The sequence below is a fragment of the Salvelinus sp. IW2-2015 genome, linkage group LG32, assembly GCF_002910315.2.
Source record: "Salvelinus sp. IW2-2015 linkage group LG32, ASM291031v2, whole genome shotgun sequence".
Lineage (NCBI taxonomy): Eukaryota > Metazoa > Chordata > Actinopteri > Salmoniformes > Salmonidae > Salvelinus > Salvelinus sp. IW2-2015.
Window position 1 is genome coordinate 34,094,639 of NC_036871.1, and position 13,403 is coordinate 34,108,041.

The following is a 13,403-nucleotide window of genomic DNA, read 5'->3' on the forward strand; positions in this document are numbered from 1 at the left end:
AAAGGAGAAGAGAGAAGAAGCGGGAGACCGGAGAAAGGAAATGAAAAGATAGCTAAAGGCGCACGGGAGAAAGAGAGAAAGAGAGGGTGGGACGAGAAAGGCAAAAAAAGGAATATCTACCAATCACACAAACATAACACACAAATCTAAAAAATAAAAGAAGGAATTAAGAAATATAAGAAACCCAGAGTCATGATTGTAAAATCGGCAGTTTAAGTGACTAATATCTTAGGAAAATGATGTTTATCAGATGGTTTTCAAGCTTAGTTTGCCCATGACATTTTGTTCTCATCATCTTAATTCATATCCATTTAATCAATAGCTTGATATTAAATGGACGCATCTGTATTATGGATGATGATGGACTCCAGGGTGTAGAACCGGTTGGGGCCTGTCCTCCTTGGTTCATTGATGTGTGTGTTGTGTGTGTGTGTGGTGTGTTTGGTGTTGGTGTGTGGTGTCGATTTGTGTGGTGTGTGTGTGTGGTGTGTGTGTGTGTGTGCTGTGGTGTGTGTGGGGTGTTGTGTGTGTGTGTGGTGTGCGTGCGAGCGTGCGAGCGGAGTGCTGTCTGGTTGTGGTGTCTCTCTGCTGGGGTTTGGTTCGTGTGTCTCCTCTCTCCTCTCGGTGATCTCTCTGTGTGCTGTGTCTGGATGTGTCTGTAGTGCTCCTCTGCCTCTCTCTCTGTCTCTCTCTCTCTCTGATGGTGCGTGTTAGTCTCTGATTAACATTCCATTAAGACCCAACTCCCACGGATTATGAGTGGAGGGGAGCAAAAGAAGAGGGAGGCGAAGAAAGCGATCGACGAGAGACAATAGGATAGAGAGAGCGAGAACCATGCACAGTCCATCTCTATAGCAGTACAGGGATGTCACACAGGCATGTGATTACAGATTGTCTGATCTCCTCTCGACACACTCTCTCATCCATACTAATGATCACTGAGGTGTTCCTGCGTCGTGTGCGTGCGTGCGGGCTGTGTGCCGTCCTACCTTTATGTGTGTCAGAAGGATTAGTCCGAGGCAATAGAAGCAACAGCCAGTGTCCCAGGAGATAGGGGCTGTGTCTGGCTGTCACAGGGGAGATGTAGTGAGTCACAGTCTTTTCTCACTTCTCTTTCTCTCGCTTTCTCTCTTTCTGACCCTTTTTGTCTTGATGTTATTGTCATGAAAATACTAACAGAAAGAACAGCCCTAAACTTCATTTTCATGTTTTTAATGTTTTACTGTTCATGTAGAGCACCTCCAGTTAGAATGAAAAGTACTCCATTGGCATTTTTACATGATCAGCCACTGGTCGTTATGTCTTGGCCTTTTAGAGCAATGTTGACTGAAGCGAGTGGTTACAACATATTCATCACATTCACTCAACTGGAACTCAAATAGACAGACAAGCTGTTCGTCTAATTGTTCCAGTTGAGCTATGTTGAATGAATACTGTTGTGTAACCACCTCTGCCTTCAGTCCAACATGTGCCCTAAACTTCAAGATTGTTTACAAACACATCAGAGAACCACACATCTAAGTACAACCACACACACACATCCACACAAGACACACACACCACACCACATAAAATGTACTACTCAGGGCAAAGAGTGCAAGTGGCTGAGAAAAAGACCAGTTCACATGTTATGCTATAAAGTATTGGCAGAAGTGTATGATCGTCGTGTGGCCGTGTTTGTGTGTGTCAATGCGTTGATATGTGTGTTGTGTGTGGTGTGGCGTGTGTGTGTGTTGTCGGTGTTGTGATGTAATGTTGTGTGTGTGTAGTGTGTGCATGGTGTGTTGCTGTGTGTGTGTGTGGGTGTGTTGTGTGTGTGTGTTGACCCCCTCCACTAGATTCTTTCTCCCTCCCTGAGCCCTGAGTATATCAAGTTCTCCTTCTACGATCTGAGGTCTTGGACTAGTCTTGTCATATAAAACACATTGAATGATACAGCTTGCTTTTAGACAGCCTTTATTAGCTGTGAAAGCAACGCTGGTTAACTTCTCTGGGAAGTGATCACGCTCTCCGCAGCCGATGTGAGTAAGACCTTTAACTTCTCTGGGATATGTGGGACGCTAACGTCCCATTTGGCCAAAAGCCAGTAAAAATGCAGAGCGCCAAATTCAAATAAATTACTATAAAAATCTAACTTTCATGAAATCACACATGAAAGACACCAAATTAAAGCTACACTTGTTGTGAATCCAGCCAACATGTCTGATTTCAAAAAGGATTTACGGCGAAAGCACACCAAACGATTATGTTTGGTCAATACATAGCCACAGAAAAACACACCCATTTTTCCAGCCAAAGAGAGGAGTAACAAAAAGCAGAAATAGAGTTAAAATTAATCACTAACCTTTGATGATCTTCATCAGATGACACTCATAGGACTTCATATTACACAATACATGTATGTTTTGTTAGGTAAAGTTCCTATTTATATCCAAAAATCTGAGTTTAGGCGGGACGCTACTGTCTCACTTGGCCAAAAGCCAGAGAAAATGCAGAGCACCAATTACAAATAAAATACTATAAAGATCAAACTTTCATTAAATCACACATTAAAGATACCAAATTAAAGCTACACTGGTTGTGAATCCAGCCAACATGTCAGAATTCAAATAGGCTTTTCGGCGAAAGCAAACGATGCTATTATCTGAGTTAGCACCATAGTAAACAAAGAGAGAGAAGCGTATCTCAACCCTGCAGGCGCGACACAAAACGCAGAAATAAAAATATAATTCATGCCTTACCTTTGACGAGCTTCTGTTGTTGGCACTCCAATATGTCCCATAAACATCACAAATGGTCCTTTTCTTCGATTATTTCCGTCGATATATATCCAAAATGTCAATTTATTTGGCGCGTTTGATCCAGAAAAACACCGGTTCCAACTTGTGAAACGTGACTACAACATATCTCAAAAGTTACCTGTAAACTTTGCCAAAACATTTCAAACTACTTTTGTAATACAACTTTAGGTATTTTTTTGCGTAAATAATCGATCGATAATCGATCAAATAATCGATCAAATTGAAGACGGGATGATCTGTGTTCAATACAGGATTAAAACAAACTGTAGCTAGCTTTCTGGTCGTGCGCCTCTAACAAGCAGTACACAACAAGTGACCCTTGTTGAAGATGGCCGTACTTCTTCATTACACAAAGGAAAACCCCTCAACCAATTTCTAAAGACTGTTGACATCCATTGCAAGCGGTAGGAACTGCAAGAAGGTCAATTCGAAATCTGTATTCCCAATGAAAATCTATTGAAAAGAGAGTGACCTCAAAAAACAAATCTGAATGGTTTGTCCTCMGGGTTTCGCCTGCTAAATAAGTTCTGTTATACTCACAGACATGATTCAAACAGTTTTAGAAACTTCAGAGTGTTTTCTATCCATATCTACTAATAATATGCATATCTTATCTTCTGGGGATGAGTAGCTGGCAGTTGAATTTGGGTATGCTTTTCATCCAAACGTGAAAATGCTGCCCCCTATCCTAGAGAAGTTAAGATAGGGCCATGGTTACACAGAAAACACACACACACAGCAACTTCATTTGACTTTGAGCTCTCTCCCAGATACATACAGTGCCGTGCAAATGTGTTCAGACCCCTTGGATTTCTTAACATCTTGTATTTATTCGCAATCAACTAGAGGTCGACCGATTAATCGGAATGGCCGATTAATTAGGGCCGATTTGGCCTATTTTTTAAATATTTTTTTTACACCTTTATTTAACTAGGCAAGTCAGTTAAGAACACATTCTTATTTTCAATGACGGCCTAGGAACGGTGAGTTAACTGCCTTGATCAGGGGCAGAACGACAGATTTTTACCTTGTCAGCTCAAGGATTCAATCTTGCAACCTTACGGTTGTCCAATGCTCTAGTCCAATGCTCTAACCACCTGCCTCTCATTGCACTCCACGAGGAGCCTGCCTGTTACGCACATGCAGTAAGAAGCCAAGGTAAGTTGCTCGCTAGCATTAAACTTATCTTATAAAAAACAATCAATCAATCAATCATAATCACTAGTTAACTACACATGGTTGATGATATTACTAGTTTATCTAGCGTGTCCTGCGTTGCGCATTCGCGAAAAAGGACTGTCGTTGCTCCAACCTGAACCTAACCATAAACATCAATGCCTTTCTTAAAATCAATACACAAGTATATATTTTTAAACCTGCATATTTAGTTAATATTGCCTGCTAACATGAATTTCTTTGTGTCACTTCTCTTGCAACATAGTCAGGGTATATGCAGCAGTTTGGGCCGCCTGGCTCATTGCGAACTGTGGGAAGACTATTTCTTCCTAAAGACAGCCAGCGGAAAAAAGCACAATCGTTGCACGACTGTACCTAACCATAAACATCAATGCCTTTCTTAAAATCAATACACAGAAGTATATATTTTTAAACCTGCATATTTCGCTAAAAGAAATCCAGGTTAGCAGGCAATATTAACCAGGTGAAATTGTGTCACTTCTCTTGCGTTCATTGCACGCAGAGTCAGGGTATATGCAACAGTTTGGGCCGCCTGGCRCGTTGCGAACTAATTTGCCAGAAGTGTACGTAATTATGACATAACATTGAAGGTTGTGCAATGTAACAGGAATATTGAGATGGATGCCACCCGTTAGATAAAATACGGAACGGTTCCGTATTTCACTGAAACAATAAATGTTTTGTTTTCGAGATTATAGTTTTCGGATTCGACCATATTAATGACCTAAGGCTCGTATTTCTGTGTGTTATTGTGTTATTATTAAATCTATGATTTGATAGAGCAGTCTGACTGAGCGATTATAGGCACCAGCAGGCTCGTAAGCATTCATTCAAACAGCAATTTCGTGCGGTTTGCCAGCAGCTCTTCGCAATGCTTCAAGCATTGCGCTGTTTATGACTTCAAACCTATCAACTCATGAGATTAGGCTGGTGTAACCGATGTGAAATGGCTAGCTAGTTAGCGGGGTGCGCGCTAATAGCGTTTCAAACGTCACTCGCTTTGAGATTTGGAGTAGTTGTTCCCCTTGCTCTGCATGGGTAACGCTGCTTCGAGGGTGGCTGTTGTCGATGTGTTCCTGGTTCGAGCCCAGGTAGGAGCGAGGAGAGGGACGGAAGCTATACTGTTACACTGGCAATACTAAAGTGCCTATAAGAACATCCAATAGTCAAAGGTATATGGAATACAAATGGTATAGAGAGAAATAGTCCTATAATTCCTATAATAACCACAACCTAAAACTTCTAACCTGGGAATATTGAAGACTCATGTTAAAAGGAACCACCAGCTTTCATATGTTCTCATGTTCTGAGCAAGGAACTTAAACGTTAGCTTTCTTACATGGCACATATTGCACTTTTACTTTCTTCGCCAACACTTTGTTTTTGCATTATTTAAACCAAATTGAACATGTTTCATTATTTATTTGAGGCTAAATTGATTTTATTGATGCATTATATTAAGTTTAAATAAGTGTTCATTCAGTATTGTTGTAATTGTCATTATTACAAATAAATAAAAAAAAMRTTTTTTTGGTCCTCCAATAATCGGTATCGGTATCGGCGCTGAAAAATCATAATCGGTCGACCTCTACAATCAACACAAAATACTCTGTAATGTCATTTTAATATAAATAAAAAATTCATAACTAAAATACGTTTGTTGCATAACTATTCAGACCCTTTTCTTTAGACAAGCCTTAATTAGTTCAAGAGTAAAATGTGACTTAACAAATCCCATAATAAGTTACATGGACTCACTCTGTGTGAAATAATAGGGGTTGACATTATTTTTTTTACGACTAACACTTCCTCTGTCTTGCATGCATACAACATTTGTAAGATTCCTGTCAAGTATTGAATTTCAAGCACAGACACAACAACAAAGACCAGCGAGCTTTTCCGAAAGCCTCATAAAGAAGGGCAGTGATTGGTAGATGGATAACAATAACAAATCAGACATGAAATATCTCTTTGAACATGGTCAAGTTAATAATTATGTTGTGAGTTTTGTATTAAACAACCTAGATACATCAAAGATGCAGTCATCCTTCTGAATTGAACTGCAGGACAGAAATGAAACTGCTCAGGGAGGTTACCATTAGGCCATTGGTGATTTTGAAAAGTTCAATGGCTGTGAAGGGAGAAATCTGAGGATGGATCAACAACATTATAGTGGCGCCACAATAATGACCTAAATGACAGAGTGAAAAGAAGAATACAATTATACAGAATAGGCACATTCCAAAACATGCATCTTGTATGCAACAAGGCACTAAAGTAATACTTCAGATAACAAAAAGACACAGCAAAGGAATACAATTTTTGGCCTAATTGCAAACTCTTATTTTTGGGGCAAGTCCAGTACAACACATCACTGAGTAACTGCCTCCTTATTTTCAAGCAAGGTGGTGGCTGCATCATGGTATTGGTATGCTTGACATAGGCAAATACATGGGATAAAAAGTTATAGGATGGAGCTAAGCACAGGCAAAATGCTAGAGGAAAACCTGCATCAGTCTGCTTACACCAGAGACTGAGAGAGGAATTCACCCTTCAGCAGAACGATAACTTACAACACAAGGCAAAATCAACACTGGAGTTGATTACCAAGGAGACAGTTTTGACATAAATCTGCTTGAAAATCTATGGCAAGACTTAAAAGTTGCTGTCTAGCCATGATCACCAACATCTTGACAGAGCTTGAAGAACTTTGAAAAGAATAATGTGCAAATATTGCACAATCCAGGTGTGCATAGCTCTTATAGAAATACCCTAGAAGACTCCCAGCTGTAATGTATGCCAAAGGTGTTTCTAACATGTATTATAAACCGGGTAGTTTGGATACTGGATGCTGATGGGCTAAAACAGCATTTAGCTGTGTGTATGTGAGACCGTATACCATGACTATGACGTTTAGCATTTTCACCTTGATATCATTGCTCTTTTTCACATCAATAAAGTCACTACATCAACAATAGTTTGACATGCCGATGTAGAAAAGAGGAGTTTAGATGATTTTGAGAGAAACCGAAATGAAAAGAACGTCGTGAAACAAACAAAGTGGGCACTTACCTGCTTCACTGACTGGTGTGCAGAAAAAGGGAAACATTGTGAGTTTGGGAATACAACAAAAAACGGAGCTGAAGTCATTCTACGGGACTTTTATGGTGCAGTGAGAAACATGAATGGCGAAAAATACGCTGGAGCTGGTTTAAACCGACATATCATCGACCCCCCTCTCAGTCTGGCATGGAGTAGACAGAAGGACACCGAATTCACAACGAGCAACAATGTGTCTGTTGGCGGAATTCAAAAGTTTAGGGGCGTGACAAAGCTGCCCCCCAGTGAATGGATACATATGGTATGTAACTGTTAGCTAGCTAGTTAAATCATTATAATGTACCCTGACAATATAACCAGTCGTTTTGTAGGCCTAACTATTAGCTAACTTTATTTTGGCTTATATGTTTACGGTACACAAAAGAGCCGATGGGAGTGCGCTCCCTCTCAACAATGCTGCCAAAGTCCTGCAAAATACCTGTCTAGTTGCAGATTTACACAAACCATTGCCTCCGAACCACCATGATCCAACTTTATTCCCAATTTGTAACAATACAATTTCAAGAAATCCAAGGGGTCTGAATACTTTTGCAAGGCACTGTATTGGACAGTTGATTGATCTGTGTGTGTGTTCTTTGCTCTTAGTTTGAAGGATATTTCCATATTTACACACATCACTCTCCTCTTTTTTTAACTTTCCCGCTTTTTAAAGCTCTATAGATATTTTCTTTCCTTTTCTTTCAGAGTGGAAGCTTTTGTCGTCTGATCACTCCCTCTCTCTTCTCTTCTCTCTCTCCCGTTTTCCTCTTGGCAGCTTTCCTAAAGACAGTCTTTCAGAGCACTTCTCTCTCCTGTAATGTGCGTGATTTTCCCAGTGTGTCGATCACACAGACAAGAGAACCTGAGTCAGCCATTAAAGCTACCGTCAAAACACTGTAGTAGATAGTCCTGCAACTACTGTGCCCCGCTCGCCACTCTCTCTCTCTCTCTCTCTCTCTCTCTCTCTTCTCTCTCTTTTATTCTCTCACCCTTGGTGTCCTTCATTCTCTTTGTTATCTCTCTCCCTACCTCTCCCTCCTTCATCTGAATGCTTGTGAGTTAGTATGCAGTGTAGGACCCCCGTTGTGTATTCTGCCTCACATCCTGCCTGTCAGCAAAACCTCTATTCGCTTCCAGCCACTCACACTACACAGAGATCTGAAGATATTGCCCAAGAAGACAGGGATAGACAGAGAGAGAAAGAGAGAGGGAGAGAGAGATTTATTTTCCCTTTCATACTTCAACTATTTGCACATTGTTACAACACTGTACATAGGCAATAATAACATTTGAAATGTCTATATTCCTTAAAGAAATTGTGAGTGTAATGTTTACTGTTCATTTTTTAGTGTTTATTTCCCTTGTTTATGTCCTGCCTATTTCAATTGCTTTGGCAAAGTAAACATATGTTTCCCATGTCAATAAAGCCATTTTAATTTAATTTAATTTAATTGATAGAGGGAGAGAGAGAGAGCGAGAGAGTGAGAGAGAGTGAGAGAATGAGAGAGAGGGAGGGAGGGAGAGAGAGAGGAAGAGATAGAGCGAGAGAGACGGTAGAGGGGTTTGGGATAAGAGAGGAGACAACAAGCGAGAGAGAGTTAGGGAAAGAGGAGAAGACAAAGAAAATGTAGCATGGGCTATGTAGCGACAGAGGAAGAGAACGAAAAATAAATATAGAGGGGGCAGCGGGGAAGAAGTACAGAGAGAGAGAAAAGGGGGGGGGGAAGATAATATATGGATGGAGTTCTATGAAGGTGGAACGTAGCTAGCCGAATGAAAAATGGGTCTCGAGTGACAGAGTATTATATTAAAAGTTAATTGATATGCAAATGAAGAGCGTGTGGCTTTTGGAGGACAGGAATAACCTGTTGTCCTCAGTGGACTGGAACAGAGGAGGGAGAAGTGTGTGTGCGTGTGCATGTGCGTGTTTGAGAGAGAGACTTACTTACTTACTGACTTTATTGTCCCCATGGGGAAATTTTGTTGCAGTGTCATGTACACGTTTCAAGTGGCGTTTAAATACAAAACAAAATTGACAATACAACTTTCAGAGTGACAGAGAGACAGAGAGACAGAGAGAGGCCTGTGTGTGAGAGAAACTGAGGTGTGTGAGAGATTGCTCTCGAGACAATTCAGGTATTTTGAGTTTTTACAAAACCTTCTCTATACTAGATTATTGTGAACTTCCCTTTATGTTTTGTTGCTATGTAACTTGGGGGCCATAAAGTCACTCTGGGACCAAAGCAATGCTGTGCGCGCATGCGTGTGATTTTAGTGATGTCTTTCAGTGGTAATGAATCATGACACTTAGAACTGTAGAGGCGAAATGAGGCACAAATTAACATGGAAATGTGCACCCCTCTTAGAGACCCCCATTACACAGACACACACCCAAACACACACACACACAACACAACACACACCACACACACACACACACACTCACACACACACACACACACACACCACACACACACACACACAACACACACAACACACACACACACACACACACACACACACACACACACACACACACACACACACACACACACACACAAACACATGCGCACACCTGAAGTGAATGGGGAAGTGTTTCATCAGTGGGATGTTTGTCCCTTGCGGCAGGTGCACTGGAGTGTTTGTGTGTATTCCTGATTTCTTGATTTCATTTTTTAAATTATTTTTGTACTGACATTTTACTGTACTGTTAGGAGCTAGTAACACAAGCATTTCGCTGCACCCGCTATTACATCTGCTGAACTGTGTACTTTGATCTTTGATTCGAGTTTATGTGGTTCATCATATCTAAGCCAATATGACACCAATGTCGATGAAAATTCGCAAATCACCTTGATTGGAGGTACCCAACACACTCACATTATGAGGCGTCCGGCTGTTACTGATAACCACATACCAGATTTTTAACAGGATCGTTAGCATTAGGAAAAAATCTAATTTCTTGCCTGGACCTTGCTCGACATCCATAAAGTGACCATTAGACTTGCCACCTTTCCAGCTGAATACGTTTGTAGGGGCAACAGTGTCTCACACACACACACACATACAATCGGAATCAAATCAAAGTTTTTTGCAGTTTTTAGGGGAACCAACAATGTGCTATCTTTTTGTAGCATTTCTGACAATGCTAATATATTTTCAGCCAAAGCTCAGAGTTTTACCACCAGGTCGAGGAACTCGGTAGCTCATCAGCATTACAGCTGCACCAGGCTGCCAGTCATAAGAAGTGGACGAGAACAAACCTAGGCTACTGTAGAACTAGCTATATGGTGGTATTCAAGCTGAGGTTAATCAATAAATGCAAACAGATACTGTATTTTGATTAGTTAGGTAGCTAGCTAGCTAATGTTAACTAACGTTAGCTTGCTTGTCCAAAGTCCAGCAACTAGCTTCTGTAGCTAGCTAATACCAGTTAGCTGACAGCTAGCTAGCTAACGAAAAGGCAAAAGAAAGGTAGCTAGCTATATTTGGTTATAGAATGTTTTTACACAAATTACTTCAGCCATTAGCTAGCTAGCTAGAGCCGGACAACAGCAGCTGACCTCGACCCAGAAGCTAGCTAATGTTAGCTCACATCCTACATTTTTCAACAAAGCATAGCTAGCTAGCTGCATCAATTCAAAACTAGCCTTAGCCAAGAAGCCAACAACCGGCTGTTCTGGTTTTCAGGGATACAGCTATTTTCAACCTAGGTTCCTCTTCAGCTGAAAACCGGATGTGGGAACTCTGCTCAAGGGTTTCTCTTATGCTTGCTATGTTAGGTTAGTGCAAAACTAACACCAAACTTCGGGAAAATTGTCACGCTGTTATCTTACAATGAAGGGAATGGGATTTTGCTAAACTAGCTAGTTACTCCATAGTCCAAGCTACAGTAAGAGCTAGCCACATTTCAGGGTCAGACAGGACACAACTCAAACTGTAGCTGAGAAAACAAATAGCTAGTAAATATTACATATAAACAGTTCCTTGGTAGTCCACTGACTGCATTGTGCAAATGCATGCTTGCTAGCATCAGGAAAAAAAAATTCTAACATCCATAATACATTACTTACCTGTCTTCTTGACATTTTAATCAAAATGTTTGCTGCCAAACCAACAACTTTGCCATTTAACCATCTTGATGTTATCTAGAGCTACGATCTGGATGCTGGACTAGCCTTTGTGTTGGATATTTGTCACCAACTCTGCCGTGTACGGCCATTCCGGTGGCGCAGCTCTAGGGGTGGGGGAGGGAGCTAATGCCCCCCTTAACCCGGATTATATAAATGTATAGGATGCATAGCTCAAAAGTCAATGATTTAAAACCGTTTTCTTTCAATGGGAATTTTTGTATTTTGTAGTCATATTTTACAACGTAAGACTGTTGCAATCAATTGAGCTATTCGCCTTCTGAAAATTTCAGAGAATTACTTTTCAGTATCCATTGTAAGATCTATGCATACTTTAAATGTTAAGTCCAAAACTTATTTTAGCTATTAGAGGGCAACAGCCAGCAGTCCAGGGTTTATCCAGCAACCCTTGCAGTTATGCAAGCACACCACCTGTGCCATTAAGGCTCAGACCTTTTGACAGAGCCTGAATTAAAGTTTACAATAGCACTGCCAATGAAAGACCTATGGTTGCAAAAACATTTCTCTAGCTTTGCATGTGGAAATGTTGTATAATGCACCTTTATCAGAAAATCCCCTTTCCAGTGTAAAAAACATAATGAAGGAAATTCACATGAGCACCACCCCTGTTCTACCAAGGTTTTTCAGCGCACAGCTTTGACCTACTAAAGAAGCTATGTTGGTCTATATACTTCAAACAATGTGTATGCAGGTTGCTTAGGATGGTGTGTTTTTCTCCCTGCCTCCCCCAGGCCTCTCCCTTTCTCACCCCAGTCCAGGACATAGACAGTTTCCCCTAAAGGGCCCATTTTAGGCTGAGTTATTCCACCTGTTCAGCTGTGTAAAAACACAGGGCTTAGGCACTGAACTACTGTCATATTAACTGAGGCTAACAAGACCTCATTCCCCCCATCACCTCTAATTCCTCTCCTCTTTTTCCCTCTCACTCATTTTATTCTCCCTTTCACTCCTTTTCCCAGGTCCAGAACAAATTCAAGGAAGCGTACATACAGTATTATACAGAGCCATGAGTGCATGGAGCTCCCTTCCATCTTATATAGAGCAAGTGAACAGCAAACCTGGTTTAAAAACACAAATAAAGCAACACCTCACGGCATAACGCCTCTCCCCATGTGACCTACTTGTTGTGTGTATGTACTGACATGTGACCTACTGGTTGTGTGTATGTACTGACATGTGACCTACTTGTTGTGTGTATGTACTGACATGTGACTACTTGTTGTGTGTGTGTACTGACATGTGACCCTACTTGGTTGTGGTGTCTGTACTGAATGTGACCTACTTGTTGTGTGTATGTACTGACATGTGACCTACTGTGTGTGTGTATGTAACTGACATGTGACCTACTTGTTGTGTGTTGTACTGACATGTGACATATGTTGTGTGTGTTGTGTGTACTGGACATGTGTGACCTACTTGTTGTGTGTGTATACTGACAATGTGACCTACTGGTTGTGTGTATGTACTGACATGTGACTACTGGTTGTGTGTATGTACTGACATGTGACCTACTTGTTGTGTGTATGTACTCTGCATGTGACCCTACTTGTGTGGTGTATATACTGACATGTGACCTACTGGTTGTGTTATGTACTGACATGTGACCTAACTGTGTTGTTGTTTTTGTTTGTTTTATGTACTGACATGTGACCTACTGTTTGTGTGTATTTACTGACATGTGACCTACTTGTTTGTGTTGTATTTACTGACATGTGACCTACTGGTTGTGTGTATGTACTGACATGTGACCTACTGGTTGTGTATGTAACTGACATGTGACCTACTGGTTGTGTGTATGTACTGACATGTGACCTACTTGTTGTGTGATTTACTGACATGTGACCTACTTGTTGTGTGTATGTACTGACATGTGACCTACTGGTTGTGTGTATGTACTTCTGACATGTGACTACTGGTTGTGTGTATGTACTGACATGTGACCTACTGGTTGTGTGTATGTACTGACATGTGACCTACTGGTTGGTGGTATGTACTGACATGTGACCTACTGGTTGTGTGTATGTACTGACATGTGACCTACTGTTGTTGTTGTATGTACTCGACATGTGACGCTACTGGTTTGTGTGTATGTACTGACATGTGACTTACTGGTTGTGTGTATGTACTGGACATGTGACCTACTGGTTGTGTGTAT

The 13,403-nt window shown here is 40.9% G+C and overlaps 1 long non-coding RNA gene across 1 annotated transcript in view; it reads left to right on the top strand.

Moving 5' to 3' along the window:
• LOC139023455 (uncharacterized) overlaps positions 1-12,487 on the top strand; it is a 36,931-nt gene extending 24,444 nt beyond the window's left edge. The window contains exon 3 of the long non-coding RNA XR_011474577.1: positions 12,208-12,487. This is a non-coding gene — a long non-coding RNA (uncharacterized lncRNA). The remainder of the gene's footprint in view (positions 1-12,207) is intronic.
• Positions 12,488-13,403: the final 916 nt, after the last annotated feature.